Source organism: Dermacentor variabilis, chromosome 11 (genome assembly GCF_050947875.1).
Source record: "Dermacentor variabilis isolate Ectoservices chromosome 11, ASM5094787v1, whole genome shotgun sequence".
NCBI classification, from domain to species: domain Eukaryota; kingdom Metazoa; phylum Arthropoda; class Arachnida; order Ixodida; family Ixodidae; genus Dermacentor; species Dermacentor variabilis.
The window spans coordinates 35,518,189-35,536,452 of record NC_134578.1 but is presented as its reverse complement, the minus strand read 5'-3'; the positions used below and the strand labels follow the sequence as shown (position 1 = coordinate 35,536,452).

The window sequence follows — 18,264 nt, the reverse complement described above, 5'->3', positions numbered from 1 at the left end:
CACCACGCTTGCAGCTACCGGAGACACTAGCGCCACCTTTAGCGATTCTTCCAAAAAAACTCTATGCCTACCACTTTCGTTTACGGCGTGCACACATCTCTGCGCGACCAGTTTATGCTACTTCTGCCGAGTGATGGCACTAGAAGAACCTGCGATTGCGAGTAAATTGAACCCCGTTGAAAATTTGGTGTGGCTTCAGTGAACTTCAGTATACACAGCAACGCTACTCACGAGGGGTGTAGAATTAGTTGATGTTTTCGAACGACGAATCGAATAGTGCCGTATTCGAATGTATTCGAATGCAATAGTCACATTCAATGTACAAGCATTCTGACAAGTGTACGAACATTTCAGAGTAGTCAACCTCGCTCAACGTAATACAATGACTCTCATATCAGCGGGAATAGCAGCCATACAACTGGATGAGTTGCGTAGCGGTGGAGATTACGTCGCTCAGGCAGTCAGACTTGACTCGTCAAACCACGTTCATTGGCGCTCTGCGAAGTATTCTGCAGTACGCGAACAAACTGCATATTTGTTCCTAATGCTGCATTTGTTCTTTTAATGAGCAAGGCTTCGTAATTTGCGACCTAATGAAAGACTTGATAACGTTGTTATCAATATAGGATGCGAACTTCAAGCGCGAACAGCTGTTCAATTTTCACAGACTATCAGAAAAGTAGTCAATATTAAATATGATTCGATTTTCTTTCGGTGCTGTTAGGTTCTCTTTCGATCCAGTCACAAAGAAAGATATATATTTAAGCTTCAAGCAGGGAATTGTGTCACAGAAGGTCGATGTTGGTTCTGCGATGAATCCTGAGAGCTTGTCTGGGCGCTTCAATTTTTGTTTTGTTGCTAGGGGCACGGCAAAAATTACGCACACTTGTGCAAGTTGGTTGCACGAATTCATTGCGCTGTAATAGATTTGTCTTAGCATTGTTTAATTGTGCTGCAATGATAGTGTGAATAATATTGACAAAACTATTGCAAATAGATTTATATGCATATCAATATTGTGAACATTATATTTTGTGATAATAAACGACATGGTAAGTCAACATGTGCTTTTCATCCAGATATACCATCCTTACGCACAACAAGCTCACTACCTATATTTGTGTACGTTCTTATCATAAGGTGTGTTGAGTATTAAATTGGCGCTAAATGGGTGAAGTAACAGGCGGATCATTTCACTCAACTTTGCCCAGTAAGTTGAGCTCGAACTTTCATCATAGAGCGCAGCTTTTAGGCGCCCGTTCCTCGGTTGAGCGCCAGCGTAACCGCGCGAACGCGCTCATGCCACTGCTCGTGCGTTCGCCCTCGTCGTCTTCGACAGCTGGCTCCGATTCCGCTCATCATGCGAGCGTTCCCATACTGGCCTTCCCACTGCGAAAGCGCTGACGGCACTGGTCCACTGCAAGTCGGTGCGGTGATTTCGGCCTCGAATTCTACGCCTCAGTGTATTTCGAAATGAAAACCCGTGTCCAGCTGCGCTCAAATTTCGCACTAGGCAGTATCATAACCGCCGGACATTGTTTTCTTTTCATTCTTTCTTTCTTCCTTTGTCGGTGATGTGTTCTTGCTTTTCTTCAGCACATCTGGACAGTGAAGCAAGCGGCCCGGCGAGTAAATTAAGGGAACTTTTTTAGGATAAAGTTTCCGGGGTAAGAACACGTGGCCAACTTCCGAGCTCAATGTAGCAAAAGCGAATGGCAGTGACGTAGGTGGCGCCGAAGGGAGAGCGGATAAGGAGGAACTGCATTTCCGTTTCCGGAAACAAGCACCGTCAAAGATCACATTGAAGTACAAGCCCGAAGGCCAGCGGTCCCACGCAAAAGCGGAGAACCTATAGGAGTGTTTCGCCATTGCTCCCCGAAAACCACTAGAGGGTCACTTTCCAGGCGAGACGCGTGTGCGGGGGAGAGGGAAGTTCGTAATTCGACTCCAACGTTTTGTCCCGAGGACTCGAGAGATCATTCTTTTTTTTGGTTTTGTGAGTTGAGAGAAAAGAAACAGAAAGCCCCTTTTGCACTGTCAGTGTGCCGCGACAGGGCGAAATCGGTTTCGCAACGCTGTGCTTCTTCGAAGCATTCTAAATCCTAGGCATCAAGCAACAATTTGGCCCCAACCTGACATCATTTGCAAACGTTATTTTCGGTGCAACTTACCACCAAAGAGTTTCCTATTACCTGTTGTAACTGGCAACCTAATTCTTCCTTTATAAGATTTGTTTTCAAAGAAAAAAAAAGACGACCTGCTGAAAGGAGACGCCCAAAGCGCTGTCTTTGGTATGCCTGTTTCTGCCGCCATCTCTCATGTAATGCGTTGTCATTAACCTATTACGCAAGGCCAAACACCCTCAATGACAGTTTTAGCTACTGAAACAATCTCTTTGAATAGGCGTCTAGTGAAGTTCGAGAGGATAAGGGAACATATTCACTAGTGTCTAGGCTCGCTGGTATCCTTATCAGACTTGCCCTAATTAAAGCACCGCCATGGTTCTTTCCATAAGTCGACGCTGTGCCACAGGGAATTACACCACATGCCCTTGCAACCGCGTTGCGAAGAAAGCCACAGTAATTAAGACAAACAGCGTGACAGAAACTTCGTGATGTTTCATGAATAACCCATACTAAAGATGAAAAGGCGTACGCCTTTTCAACGTGCAACTCAATGTGCAATGTACTACGTGCAATTTCAATGATAATATGGAACGTGCACGTGCATAGAGGATTTTGCACAGGTTGTCGGCGACCGCTTTCTCAGATTAGTAAACATAGGTGATTCGAACCCGCTGGGGTTGCTCAGTGGCTATGGTGTTGGGCTGCTGAGCACGAGGTCGCGGGATCGAATCCCGGCCACGGCGGCCGCATTTCGATGGGGGCGAAATGCGAAAACACCCGTGTGCTTAGATTTAGGTGCACGTTAAAGAACCCCAGGTGGTCAAAATTTCCGGAGCCATCCACTACGGCGTGCCTCATAGTCATAAAGTGATTTTGGCACGTAAAACTCCAAATATTATTATTATTAGGTCATTCGAGGCGAAATGGTATTTTTTTTACGAAACGGGGCATAAAAACTTGAGCAACAAGCACTAGCGCGACACTTCTTTAACAGACTGTCACCAACAGATTGTATTAGCGGTCACATAGGTGTATATTGCGCATGTAATCCGCACTCAAAGATTAACCATTCGCTGCGAGTCTCTGTGCCTTGCCTCCCCCTTTTCCTCCCCCAATACTGAAGAAATTAACATCCGAAATTTGTGGCCAGACGACTTACTCTTGCATTTAACACTTCATCCTGCTGTATTTTAAAGCGGTGGCATTAAAGACGGACTTCCCCAACTTTAGGGGCATCATCTTCTGGCCTAAAGCGTGGGTTGATGCCGAAGGCAGTCTATTGCGCAGCGTGTCACAGTGCTGGTTGTCGCGAGAGAAGAATGCGATAAACTGGCACGTGACGCACGTGACATATAGCCTCTCGAAGAGCTGCTATATGTCCAGAGAGACGCATTCGTCCAATCATGGCCTAATTATTAGAGCATTACGCTGGAGTGCTTGAAAACACAACTAGGCTTCCTCCCTTGGTGCCGCATTTCCTTATAGCTTTACAGGGCAAACTTCAACCATGTAGAAGTTATCTAACCGAGAAGTCGAGGTGTGTTCTGTGGTCGCGTCACAGGGGGCACGAAATCGAAAGTTCGAAACGGGTTACAGAATCTACTTGTATATGTTAAAGAAAAAAGAAAACAAAGACGTAACTGGTTACTATTGCAATTACTCCTTTCAAAAAATGTCATTGACTACAATTATGGATTTATGTACCGCGAAATAAATGAACAATTACTAAACAGTAATCGAGCACTTTAACGTTACTTGTGTCGCTACTTTTATTAACATTGGGCAAACGCAATAACTAGAACGAGCTTGCATGGCTCTTTCAGTGCCTACTCTGAAGAGGTTCAGACGTTCATTTTCACTAAGAATTCCTTTTCACAGTTTTATTCGATAATCTACTCTCGTCTTGCTGCGAGGACAGCTGACAGCGACACGGAAAACTCACTCGGTGAGCTCGCTGGTGGGGAGAGTTTCGCAGCATCGCGCGAACATCTTGCTCACAAAATTGTTACTAGATTCGACGATTTTCGGGTGTAGTTTCTCTGTTATGTGCAGCGCTCCAATGTTGCTGGGGCTAGGGTAAGGCGCTCCGGATAGCGCCAGTGAAACACTTTCAAACCGGTAATATAAAATAGAATGAGCGGCCAAATGTTTCTGTCTACCTCATGGAAGTCATGCACTTCTCTGAATTTAAGCGACGAAGATATGAACAGCTGATTTGATCGCCTATGAAGGACGTGCTTGCAGTAAATAGGAAGAGAAGTATATTGGGAGCTCAAGAAGACAAGAGAGTGCGTAAGTCTGCAGGCTTGTCATGTTCATTTGATGGAGGTGTAGCAGTGGGAGGCTAATTGTGGCTAGGAGGAAACGCATGCACATGCTTACAAGTTAGGGGGACCAGGTTTTGTCACGCTATCACTAGCAGCTTACAACTGGCTCCCCCCTCCCCCCCCCCCATTTTTGTAATTGAAACAAACATTGGTTGAAATGTTGTCATCAATTTGGATTCTGCAGCGCCCACCAAATTTAAGCATTCTAGGCTTCTTCGCCACTCAGAGCTTGTTTCGCCAAGAATGTAACTAGTTACATTAAATTGGTTACTGAAAAGAAGTAATTGAAATTAGTGGACATTACCGAGTAAACAAAGTACTCTTTCATTTACAAAATTACGAAAAAAACGTAAGTGATTGCATGTAGTTATTTATACTCAATTCGTTAAGTATTTACAAGCCTGGCATAGTAGTGTCACTACGTTAAAGGACAAGGTAAAGGTCAGCCGCGTTGCGCACAGCTTTCGAGACGTCACGATCTAAGTATGCTATAGAATTTTCGGCGTTTAGCCCAACTTTCTGTTTTGTTTTTTCCGCAGGGCTCAGTAACACCAAGTGGAATAGCAGTGCATATATAATTACTGCATATTCTGAGGGCCTGTTTCTCAAAACTGGTGGACGGCACAATTTAAAGTGTTGTGCTTTTGAATGCTAGCTCACTTTGATTATGTAATTGGAACATACCTCTAATGTCCTCAGTTGAAATTTTCAGTGGTGGGTTTTACTTTTTGAGCGTTTTGGCAATAATTGCGCAATTAATACCTCACCTTCTCTGCATTTATGAAGCCTGGCCAGGAAAAAAAATTAATTTTGTCTCGGATTCCCTATTCCTGGCAGTCTCATAGACGCAGAAACACGTCACATATAAAGGACAACGTGTTTTCAATACTCGATGTCTCAGTAAACAAGCATGCAGTTTTTGTTTTCTTCTCGATAGGTCTCCGTAAAGCCGCAGCTACTTAAACATATTAAAGACACTGAAAGAGCCCCAGCAAAGTAATTTCGCGAATTCTAGCAATTGTCTCCATGGAAGTGCGCTGACGATCTTAATTCTCAACTCAAGAATGTTTATTGTGGAACCGGCAAAAGCAAGCCATCAGCACATAAACTTGACGACTGACACTGCTCCATTCCTACAAAAAGTGCCTTTTCTTGTTACTCTTGGTACACGTACACGGTGGCAGAAGCACGGCCAAATTTCTGGGGAAGTTGGCCATGAAGCGTCTGGTGCTCTGGCTCCTAAAACATCGGTAAAATGGGAGAGAGTCAAACTAGTGACAATTTTACGTCGAAATACGAAACGAGTAATAGCTTTTTTTTTGTACAAGTGCCAAGTGTCGACTCAGATAAGCTAATTCTCTGAAGATGAAATTGATGCAGCGTGCACACTTGAGTTATTTTCATTCTTTGTTGGGCATCTTCGACGCCCGCGCAAACAATAATGAAAAGAAAATACGTGTGTGTGCTTCTTCAGTGGCACTGTCTATGAAAGAATTAAGTCGTGACGCTCGAGGCTTCGATTGTGTACTCGAAAATGATTGACTCGTTTCTCTTTCCGGCGTAATTTCCCCTCACCTCCACTCACCAGCCGCTCCCCCACAAACATACACAATATCGGCTGTTTCTTGAGCTAGCCGTGGTGTGTCGCAAAATCCATCAGTTAAAGCCATCACGGACCGTCCGAATTTTAGGTGTCCCTTGTGTATACAGTCCGTGTCAACCTAAGAACTGCAGGCAAGCGCCATCCACAAAAAAAGAAAAAAATGCAGCGCGCCTATTTTTTGCCTCTGAAATTACGGGGAATGGAAACCCAGCACTTCCAACAAATGTGATGAGGCTCTTTGGGTTCATTGAGCGGCAGCCAGAAACACAGCGGCAGCAACGAGAGTACGGCTGGATGGGAGAACTGTGCGAGGCGTGCGATCGCGATGGGAATTTCTAATGAATTGTTCTTCTTCGTGACACTTAAAATAGCTTTCCGCATAAAACACGAACATATAATTTCGGCTAACACGTATCTCGTGAGGATACCATTTTGGTAATGGTAATGACATGATGAAATGTATTTGCGAGATTGTCGAGAGTTTATTTTATTTGAATTAGCCAGTAAGGGTGTGCCTATGCCTTTCTTCGATCAATTATTCAGAATGTGTGTGTCCTAGTACAATGCCTACACACGTTAAACATGAAATTTCGTGTCAGCTTGCAGATATCTCTAAACCGCAGCGACTTAACAGAATGGTAGAAATATGTCTCACGGTTTTTTTCCACATTTTTCCAAGCGAAGCGTTTTTTGGCTCAGAAGTGGCGTTGTGGTCACGCAAAACCACAGCTGCTCCCAGAGCAGAGCAATTGCTGGAAAAGGCGGTTTCATGAGTGGACAGCCTGCGCCGGCGCCGTCGCGTGAGTCATTAGCAAGGATTCCAGCTGCATAGGCGCGCGCTCGTGCCCCGTTCTCAGCCAATCAGAGCCATTTCGCTTCAGCCGGGGAGGGAGAGGGCAAGAAAGGGTATTCTGTGCCCTAAGCCCCCGGCTTGCTTTCCGTTGAGTCTCGGAAAACGGATGGGACGGCCACGCGTTGTGTGCTCCCCTTGAGGAACGGGCTGCGTTCGACGAGCGGCGGTGAGAACTAGCCCGTGAAAGATCTCGCCATCGGCTCGCCGATCCAGCAGTTAGAGCCGCCCGGCCCAGGCAATCTGACATCACGAGAGGAAGATTTCGTGCTGAGGAAACTAGAGGCCGAAACAATCCGGCACCGTTACCTGTGTGTTACCCAACCGTGGCGAAGGTCAGGTGCACGCAGGACAAGCTTCGCTAGCCCCCATTTTTTGGTGAGGGAAGGGTTGCTCAATTTTCTATTTAGCCTTTTCGGTATGTGGCATTGGGTATGTGCCCGTTCTTGGCCAATCGTCCCGAACGGGTTTGTCTCAGTTTCAGACAAGGGGTGGATGTTGCTCCATACGTCTCGAACTTTCTGTGCACTCACCTATCCTCATCATTTGCCCCTTGCGTCATACGTCCTTTTCCTCCTAGTGACGTCGCTGCGTATTCGTCTCACTACTCATTCGCCTTAATTGGAGTTGCGTTTCGCAATAACCTGTGAACTTAGATCCATTGTATAAACATAAAAGTAGCATGACTCTAAAATCGTGGCCTTTATCGTAGACAAAAACATTACACGAGATTACTTGCTGCATAGGAATAAAGGAAACAAAATTGTACGTATCGAAATTAGTTGGGAAGGCTGTAGTAAGCCGATTTACTAGAGCTTCGCTTCACATTGATTCCAGCACGTGCGGTGAATCTCTAAGTTTGACTTTTTTCTGTCAGAGTTTGACGAAACGTGTATTTCTAGAGAATGGAAGGCCCGGCGTTCCTTGATAGTCTGATAGTCATAGAGAGCTTTTGTGTGAGTGTGTATGTATGTATGTATGTATGTATGTATGTATGTATGTATGTATGTATGTATGTATGTATGTATGTATGTATGTATGTATGTATGTATGTATGTATGTATGTATGTATGTATGTATGTATGTATGTATGTATGTACCCGCATCTCCCCCTCACCCACAGGGTGAAACAGCAAGCTGATTGTGTTTTGAAATGCGGGTATAGCTATTCCAACAAACTTGACATTATAGCGACAGCCTATGTATGTCAAAGGGTCAACTACACAGCGCCAGTCCTTCTCCAGAACGCAAGCGTGTATACGCACAAGCAGGGGATACGTAGTAAAATAATACACAACTTACAAGGCCGCTTTATTGAGAAAGGAAATTTAGCTTCAGCTGTAGTTTTCATGGTCTTTGCAGTGTGCAGCCGACAGTGCCCGCTTCCAGGGGGGGTGGCATGCTTCGCCCCCCCCCCTTCCACCATCATAAGTTGGGGAAAGATGCCTCCCTCCTGCCCCCTCAGTAAATATACATACTTGAGCAGTGCTATCGCCGCTTAATTGGCTTTAAGCGAGGGGCAGCATGATGGGTAGTTTGCTCGCTGCTGCGGCCGCACTTCCTCTGACCAGCATTTTGACAGCGACTTTCCGCGGTCATCGAGTGACACGTTCATGTATGCGCGTGTGCACATGACACCACGCTTGTTATTTTGTTAGTGAAGCAGCGTTTACAAGTTTATATGCCTAATAAAGCTACATTCATTACTTCCTACAGCTGTCACAAAGTTTCCCATCGCAATCGATTAATCGATTTTCGGGCAAAATTGCGACATTCTTTATGCAGCGCTTCTAATTAGCCCAGAAACGTGAATATAGTGTTACAGATTGCGCTTACCATTACCGCCGCTTTCGAAAGAATAAACTCCTGTAGCCTACATTAACTCGGCACATAGGGGAGCATAGCCAACAGCGGCTATATGACACTTTCTAACATTAATTGCCCATTTTATTGCAAAGGCTCAATCTGATGCAACTGCCTTAAACTTCGCACAGAGACCTTGCATAACGTTCCCCCTTGTTGGCTTAATTCGACTCCGATCGATAGCTAGCTAAAAATTAATTAGCGATTCTTGTTAAATAATCGATTACGCATTTCATTTTATTTTGCAAGTAATGTCCGCCTCTTCGAGTAGACCAGCTCATGAACTAGAATTGTGATATCTGCGACAGGAAATAAAAAAAAGACATTTTGAAAGTGGTCGTGCTGAAACACCCTGTATATGCACCATGTCTCAAATATCCCTTGGAGCAGGCAGTGGTAAAGTAACTGCGTGCTTTGTACATCGCATAAAATTTGAGGAAGTCGACTATTTATTATAATTTTTAAGCCCACCATTAACGTCAATGCTTTAAAATTTTAACGTCAGCACTTTAAACGGAACGCGTAACCCCAAGATATGACATTTTCGCCATGTTTGGTCCTTCCAGAGAAAGGGCGAAACTTTTAAAGCGTTTCATATAACGCCTTTAAACGTGGATGAAAAACGAGGATTCACCAACATCCATTTACATGTTAACGACACAAACACTTAAAAAACTTGCCCACAGTTTCTAAATATATAACCATCGTGAGTGATCTAGTGTTTTTTTAATAAACCGTAAAGGCTTGCATATAGCGCTTTCGTGCACTTTAGGAGGCATTAACAGCTTCGCTGTAAAAGGGAGCTCAATTAGCGCTACCAGTAGGCGGACACAGGGAAAAATCCCATGTTACAACGCCGTACTTTGACGAAGATTTGCAAATCGGATAAAACTGTTAACACACTGTTCCCTGTCAGCGTTTGCATAATTTGCTGTACTACTTCCAAAGAGTTTATGGCTCTCGGCTTTGAGTGGTGGCACAAATTAAGTTTGTTTGTTTGTTTTTCTGCTACCGAAAAGAAAAAAAAATCTCTCGAATGCCCCGTAAGTTGAGGTTCCGCAGATGAAAAAGAAACGCGTAGAACTGGGGCTCCTGTTTCCAGCTTGTCGCTAATTAAACTTGGAGATATTGTGCGCCACGCAGGAGCTCTGTGACGTAGACCTGCGCATTATAACGGGAATACGAGTGGCATACCAGCGAGCGTAGGAGTGGTCGCGTGATCAATTTGTACGAGCGACATGCACTGCAGAGATGCGTGAACTGCTGCAGTGCGATAGGTCGATTGAAGCGCCGCTCGTACGTGGACTGAAGAGCTTACCTTCGCGTAACAACCTCCCGCGCAAGGCCGCTACATCCGGCCGTCCAATTATGATGAAAGAAGAGCTGGGCAAACCGAGGGAGCTCGGACGATGTTTTCCCCGGCTTTCATGAGCGTGCAGGCCGTGTCTACGAGTAGAGCAGCTGGGTGATGGCCGCGGGTTCCCGGGATGATCGAATTCTGCCTGAAGGCCACCGGCAACACAATCCTGTGCGGCTGACCGGATATTTCGGTAAACGTGCGCGTGGGCATGTCGTACAGATGTGGTCGCTGAATGGGAGGCACGGGGAGTGCTCTGCATGAATATCCCTGTTTGGCTGTGGCCTGAGTCGCCGCGAAGTTTGCTGTCAGCGCAGTATTCAACGCGAAGTATGCGCCATAATATGCATATATTGTATATATATTCTGGGCATTTATTGTGCACTCCTTCATCATCTGTATATTATCATCATCAGGTGTGTGCCCTTCATCTTCATCATGCGGGTAGTCGCATCCTTTCTCCTTTCTCGACGTTTCTTTCTTTTCTGGTCCTGTCAGTCCATCTCCATCTTCCTGCAAAGAACATGTTTCCCGTCCTGACCATTGTCGCCAGCGTTCCCGCTTCAACACCGAAGTCATACAACAGGACCGTGAGGATCATTATGACGCATCTCATCGCGTAGTTTTCTGCCAGCCCGGCGATGAAGTGCTGGTATGGGCACCAGTTCACAGTCCTGAGTTGTGTGAGAAGTTTGAGTCGCGCTTTATTGGCCCATGCACGGTCCTGGAAATGAATTCTCCCAATAATTATCCTGTGACCCTTGTTGTTCCCTCAACTGACCGCCGTTGCCGCTCTACCGAAGTGGTCCACGCTTCTCGTAGGAAGTCCTTCACGCGGCGTTCCCCGTAACTTTAGGCTGCGGCCAGGACGGCCACTCTCGCGCGAGGGAAGTTAGTGTGGTCATTTATTGTGCACCTCTTCATTATCTGTATATTAACATCATCAAGTGTGTGCCCTTCTAGTTCATCATGTGGGTAGTCGCATCGTCATAGTGGACTGGGCCGAGGGTCCTTCGCCGCGACTCTCAGGCTCAATAAAGGTCGGCCCGAGCTGTTACGTCACTATATATATATATATATATATATATATATATATATATATATATATATATATATATATATATCGCATCACGTGTGCGATGATCATACCAATTGAGCTGCCGCGGTGCCATTTTTCAATCCATTTTTTGACTATTGTTGTGTGTATTGTTGTTTGTTGGCATCTTATGATATATATGCATACATATTTATGTAACATCACTGCCTTCTCTCTCTCTCTCTCTCTCTCTCTATATATATATATATATATATATATATATATATATATATATATATATATATATATATATGTATATATACACAGACCGAGGATGAGGAAATAAATAAATAAATATATATATATATATATATATATATATATATATATATATATATATATTTATATATATTTAGAAGGTGGATGAGGAAATAGAGAGAGAATGCAGGGATGTTACATAAATATATGTATGCATATAATCATAAGAAGCCAACAAACAACAATACACGCAACAATAGTCCGAAAATGGATTGGAAAATGGCGCAGCGGCAGCTATATGGTAAGAGCATCGCACACGTGATGCGAACACGTGGGCTCGTATGCCAGCCGCGGCCAGTTGTTCATGGCTAGGTTCTGGCGGATCTCGTCTCCGTGGACATAGACCAACAACTTATACTCCTCTCCACCGCCGAAGCCTCTTTCCGAAACTGTGTATAACGCCCGCCAAAAGCGCCGTTTCTCTCCCGATATTGCGCAATACCGCAGCGCGCGCTGTTCGGCGGCCTCCTGTGCAAGCCCACTAGAGCGCGCGCCGTGATTGGTGTAGCTGCGCTATAATAAAGCGTCTTTGTCTCTCTCCACCAATCGTAATGCATCATTGCGTTACGACGTAGAGACCACGCCACTGCCTTTATCAGTTGTACTTCGGACTCCGCATGGACATGACACGTGTTGTTCAATCGGAAGAAGGACAGCGGGAATACAGCGAGTGTCGGCGCGCACAGAGTGCCAGTGGGCGTGCCAACAACCTGAGGCCACCCTTTCCGCTGCACGCGGTCCGACAATATCGAGTGCCGGCGAAACTCTTCCCGAAGAAGAACGACTCGCACGTGTCGAGCGAATAGCAGCGACAATGATTGGGCCGGGATGGTGAAACGCAAGCGCGACGCATACCAAGGCCCTGCATATCGCTGCAGTGCGAAAAGAACGTCGCCGCCGTAAATTCCCACCATCGGAACGTTTCCGGGGTGCGACGTCGAGGTTCCGGAGACAGAGCAAAACCAACAATAGCGCCAGCTTAGCTGGGCGTCTCTCTTCACAAGGTGGAAGGACTCTGAATTTTTGCAGCGAAGCTGTATACTTCTACCGGTCAGGGAAATTTTCGTATATTAAGCAAAAAACTCCCCATACGTGTACCGATCCCGGAGATAGTGAAATGACGTGCCGACCCGGACAGTCTACGGCCGAAATGGCATAATACCCTGGCGCTTTTCCTAATGTTTGTTATGTGCGTCACACGTTTGTTACGTGTCACGTGGCTAGTGATAGTTTCCTTCGGTTTCCTTGTCGTTCATACGGATGTCTGCATAGTGACCACTTTAGGGTACTTTTCGTCGAACAGCATCACACACCAGCAAGACGGCTGTTGAGAGTTCCAGTGTGCAGTCTCCTAATGTTATAAAGAAATCTGCCTAATATTTTCAAAACTAAAAGCAGCTTTATCGACCTTGACCAGTAAACTTTGCATATGAAGAACACATTAGTAGGCTAGGAGGCGCGTGTCTTTTGCGTTTCGAATATTCTGAAAAAGAGGTAACGTTAGAAATAGTTCCAGCTCACATTTGATGTTTCCATCAAATCTGGATTGTTTTCAGGTCTAAAACAGTTCGAGACAATTGACTAGCCGCGTAAAGATCCCTACATAGACTCCATACAGCTGTCACCTTAACTATACAGTCGAAAATATACTAGATCAGTTGAAAAATAACAAGCCGTACATAAAATGAACAGTCTACCAACCAGCTAACGATATAATATTCACCATATATTCACCGTAGAAATCATATCTATATTAATTGCTGTGACCCACGGGTTCTCATTTCACGTAATATATTAGAAGTGTATATGACACAGGATAGTATTGAAGACATGATGACACAACATGCTGACCACTTCCGCGATTTTTTATTCCTTTCGCAGAAAGCTGTACGGAAACTTTCCATCAGGAAAAAGAAAGGTGGCCAGCTTGACATGCCTACAGATACGAGATCGAGCACTAAACCGGTATCTTCTCTCCGGATTTCCTCTGGCTCGACGCGGAGGCAGCGGCTGCGAACGCGCAGCAACTGCGACGCCTGAGCTCTGACAAAGGTCAGTGGAAGAAGCGCATTACATTCAGCTTCACTTCAGAGGTGGCCATTTTTGCAGTTAATCATCTGTGCGGTGAGAGTGCCAAAACCGTGATCTGTATACGAGCGACGCCGTGTTGGGGGGGGGGGGGGGAGGCGGGACTGCGGATAAACTTTGACTTTCACCTGAGGTTCTTTAACGTGTACCCAGTGCAAGATACGCAAGCGTTATTGCATTTCGCGCTCATCAAAATGCAGCCGTCATGTACAGAAACGAACCCACGACCTTGTGCTCATCAGCATACAAAGCCGTTGCCAGTAAGCCATCACGACAAGTGACGCCAGTGTATCACAGCATCCGAATAGCTCAGTATGGATTTACAACGTAGGTGAACATAGCGGAAATAAACAAAAAATACAGTGAATGTATTGCGCGAGAACTGTTAGAACTTCAAAAAGGTATGATCAGAAATCTGAAGCAGCAGACGCTTGATGTGGGCGAGTTGGTTTAATGTAATTGAAGAGCGCTACAAAGACGCGGACTAAAAGAAGAACATGAACACAGACAGGCACTACCAACTAAATTTTTATTTGAAAAAACAGGGTTTATATACACAGAAACGAGCAAAGCACAACCGTGACTTCACGACCTCTCTATCGTATCAGAAAAGCAATCAATTTTTCGGTAAGTGTCACTGACGGGCAGCTAAAGGCGCAATGTTAATCTTCTCTTCAGCGCACCGTGAAAATTTGCCAAGATATGCCCTATGCTCACAAAGGCCAAACCCGAACCATGCTGCAAGGAGCATCCAGCGCAGTACACGGAATGGACTAGAAATTTCGTATACGAGACACCCCACAGCTGCAACCAGGTTTATATCGGTCAAACTTGTGGGGTTCTCATCCGTGTTCTTGGGACAAAGGAACGACAACACAGTAGTGCAAACAATCACAAGGACATTTATTGCACCTTTCATAGATCAATGCCTGCTAGCCGAGTTGCTATCCACAAAGCATGCCGATGGGCGCGCGACAAGTCGCGGAAGTCCGACTCACCGCAACCGGATGCTAGCTAATATGTTCGCACCATGCTGGATCCCAACGCCCGGTCGTTCGCGTGTACGGTCACACGAACGGTGGCGCGTTCGAAGGAGGCCGCGCGAGACGGCCTCGCATAAACATGGATTGGCGCACGCGCCGGAGGTCCGCGGCGTTAGCCGACCCGCAACCCAAGAGGAAGCCCAGAACAGCCGGAGCCGGAGCCGGAGAACAGGAGGCGGGATCTATGCGGGGAAAACAACATATTAGGGGACGCGTGACAGTCGCGCATCCCCACATCCCCCAAACCTTAGATCACTGCATATTCCGGCGAAACATGTCACACGATATAACATCAAAGCGTGCTTCGCGAACAAGGTAGTACATGAGACAGTGTCCGCGCTGAGGAAAAGTCCCCATGCTGTCCATAACATGCGAGCCGACATTGTCCTTGGGGTACACCGCTGGCGTCCGCTGGTCACAGCAGCAGCTCTCCAGACTCGACGGCGCGATTCCAGGCCAGGACTCCGGAAACGGCGATGCAGTAGTCGGCACGAGCAAGCGTCGTTCGCGCCGACTCGCCCTGCTGCGAGGGCCGCAGTAGCTGTCGGTGACCGCCGGCTCTTTTCTCCGCCGCCGAGGGTTGGAAGCTGGATACAGGCGACCGCCGAACCGGCCGCAGCATCACCATTGTCCGGGGTGGCTCGATCGTAGTCCGGGGCAGCAGCGCAGACGATGTGCAGGTGACAGCAAACCAGGTGTCACTCAGCTCATGCTGCGTACACTAAACGCACTCGGCAAACACTAAAGGGAGAGGAATGCTGCATGCGCATCGCCCATGTGGTACGATGTTGTACTCGGCTAGCAAAAGATCGGGCAGCTACTCAGATGCTAAGTTCACGTGAACGAAGCTCGCTTCCTTGAGTGGAACTAGTAATTTCAATTCGTGCAAGGCTAACTAGAATGAGGGGAGCAAAGTACAACACCTCAACGCCACGGTCCACCAGGTTGTGCCACTCCACGTGCGACAGGCAGCTTCGTAAAGCCTTAGGCCTAAAGCATCGCTACCCTGACAACAACTGGCATCCAAAAACAACACCCAAAATGGGCGCAAAACAGGCAGCCGCGAGGAGACGTCAGCTCTGTTAGGTGGTCCTACCCCGCTCGGTGCACACAGCATCCGAGTTGACGGCACCCACCGTTCCAGACGGTGTCGGAGCGCCCGGTGCCAGGCCGCAATATCAGTCAGCCCGTTGTGGCACCCGTGGCCCGAGGCCACCCGGCTCCCAGAGCCGCGACTTCATCATATTCAAAGAGATAGAAGAAGCTATTCACATGAGAAATTCAGACCACCCACGAGGCTGCCGTACTCACTCGCTTCAGGCGTGCCAATGCTCCGCGGGCGCTAAGCCTCGCTCTCCCAGGATGCAGACCACGTGGCTCTCGTACCGACGAATGTCATTAAAAAAAAACTTGCGAAAGGGCTTAGCATGTTGGCAAGTTCAAATACACTACAGCTACTGTCGCCTCGCTCACGAAAGCACGCCGCCAACGCTAGCGATCAAAATCGACGCTAGCCCTATGCTTGGGTTCAAACAAAGGTCTCGAACGAAGCAAAACTGCTAAAACTGTCGTCCGATGCCCCAAGAGCCCCACGTTGGGCGCCAGATGTGGGATTCTCACACCTGTGCTCTTGGGACAAAGGAACGACAACACAGTAGTGCAAACAATCACAAGGGCATTTATTGCACCTTTCATAGATCAATGACTGCTAGCCGAGTCGCTATCCACAAAGCATGCCGATGGGCGCGCGACAAGTCGCGGAAGTCCGACTCACCGCGACCGGATAGCGAGCGAATATGTTCGCCCCGTGCTGGTCACACAACACCTGGTCGTTCGCGTGCATGGTTACGCGAATGGTGGCGCGTTCGCACGAGGCCTCACGAGACGGTCTCGCTGAAGCATCGATCGGCGCACGCGCGGAAGGTCAGCGCTGCTCGCCGTTCCCGAACCAAGGAGGAAGCGCCTTGTCCTTTCGGCGCTCAAGTAACTCGCGCCATCTCGCGCCATCTCTCGTACTGTGCTTCAACCATACCGACCGGCGCGGGCCCCAAGCCACGCGGCGAAGCCACATTGCAGGAGCCGGGAGCTATGCGGGAAAACAAGCTATCAGGGGACGCGTGAGAGTCGCGCATCCCCACAAACTGGACGGTGTTACATTGAAAGGACGCGTGAGCACAATTGGGCCGTAAATAACAAAACGGGGGGCTATCTCGCTGAACATTATAAAGGTCACAAATGCCGTCCGTATCTTCGTGACACCAGGTTTCTGGCACGTTCTAGACGTAGACTAGAAAGAGATATTAGAAGGTTTCTACATTGCAAACGCCGAAGGCGCGTGCAATAGCTGCCCGTGAGTGGCACTTACCAAAAAGAGATTGCTTTTATGATGCGATAGAGGTCGTGAAGTCACGGTAGTGCTTTTCTTGCTTCCTTCTATGCAAATCCTGTTTCTTCAAATAAACGTTAATTGGTAGCCCCTGTCCGTCGTAGATGTTCTTCTTTTCGAGAGCGTCCTTGTAGCGCTCATTTTTTTTCAAGTATGATGAGAAGGAAGTGAAGTAATGATAAAATGGAGCGAATAGGTATCGCAAGAGCTAAGTCCGTAGAGCTCCGAAAAGATGTTTTTTGTATCATAATTGCGTACATTTCCAGAGCTGTGTCTGATGGAAGATTTTTTTTCGTTCGTTACCACTCGTGGCATGAACGATGTGTCGTGCACAACCGCAGACCGAATTGATCGCAACTTGCAATAATCCCACAGGGTCTTCAAAGTTTGAATGAACGGTAATTTTTTAGTAAAAGCGCTATGCTAGGTACTAAAAATCTGCTTGCACTGGCATCTTTTGTGCTTTGTGGGACACAATTTTCGCGGTGAATTAGAGTCACCAAACACACATTTAACAAATAATTCTTAGTTATTCTAGGGCTATTGCCTTTACGGTGTATGTTTAAACCTGTAATGTTAGGGCAATCATATTTGAGAGCATCTTCATCGTTTTCATTGTCCTCTATCGCTTTCGTTGCGTGATTATCATACTCACATTCAACGCTCGGACGGTTAATTTCGCATTTAAGCACCTGAATCTCGACTTTATATCAAGCTCGCATTGCCACCTAGCTTACTGCGTGTGGCACACCTTTTGAAAGCTAGGTGAAGCTGATAACAGCTGCGCTCTTCTACACAACAGGTGAGAACAAGCGATGACTGACTTTTTACGTTTATCTCAAGTTGACGCTTATCGTTGCGATGTGTGCTTGTCCCGCCTGTGAGTTTATGTTTTTGCTACTGCTTGGCTCTCCCGGCTGGTGTTATTTTTAATTTCCCAGTTTCTTCCTCTCTTTCTCTCTTGTATAAGATAACACACGAAATAATTACACTCCGGACTAAAACATGTTAAACGGCAACACAAGGCCCGGGCAAACAGTGGCTGTCGTTGTATTTGGATTTTTACTACAATATATGTTTGTTAAAACAAGCTATAAAGTAAGGCTTACAGCGCCGACGCTGTATTTCCGGTTTTAGTTTTTAGGCGAAGAAAGCATGGAGTTAAATTTCAACGATGAACAACCCGCTGGTGTAGCAGCCTGGATTGATGCGGAAACAGAGAAGAGATGAAGAGATAGGCATTACGCGTAACTTGAGCGCATTATGG

At 46.6% G+C, this 18,264-nt stretch overlaps 1 protein-coding gene across 1 annotated transcript in view; it reads left to right on the top strand.

The window, feature by feature from the left end:
- The window catches only part of LOC142563558 (uncharacterized), a 142,484-nt gene that overhangs the window by 21,281 nt on the left and 102,939 nt on the right, over window positions 1–18,264 (top strand). Inside the window, exon 2 of the mRNA XM_075674140.1 lies at window positions 13,362–13,532. The gene's annotated coding sequence lies outside the window, so the exon portion shown is untranslated. The remainder of the gene's footprint in view (window positions 1–13,361; window positions 13,533–18,264) is intronic.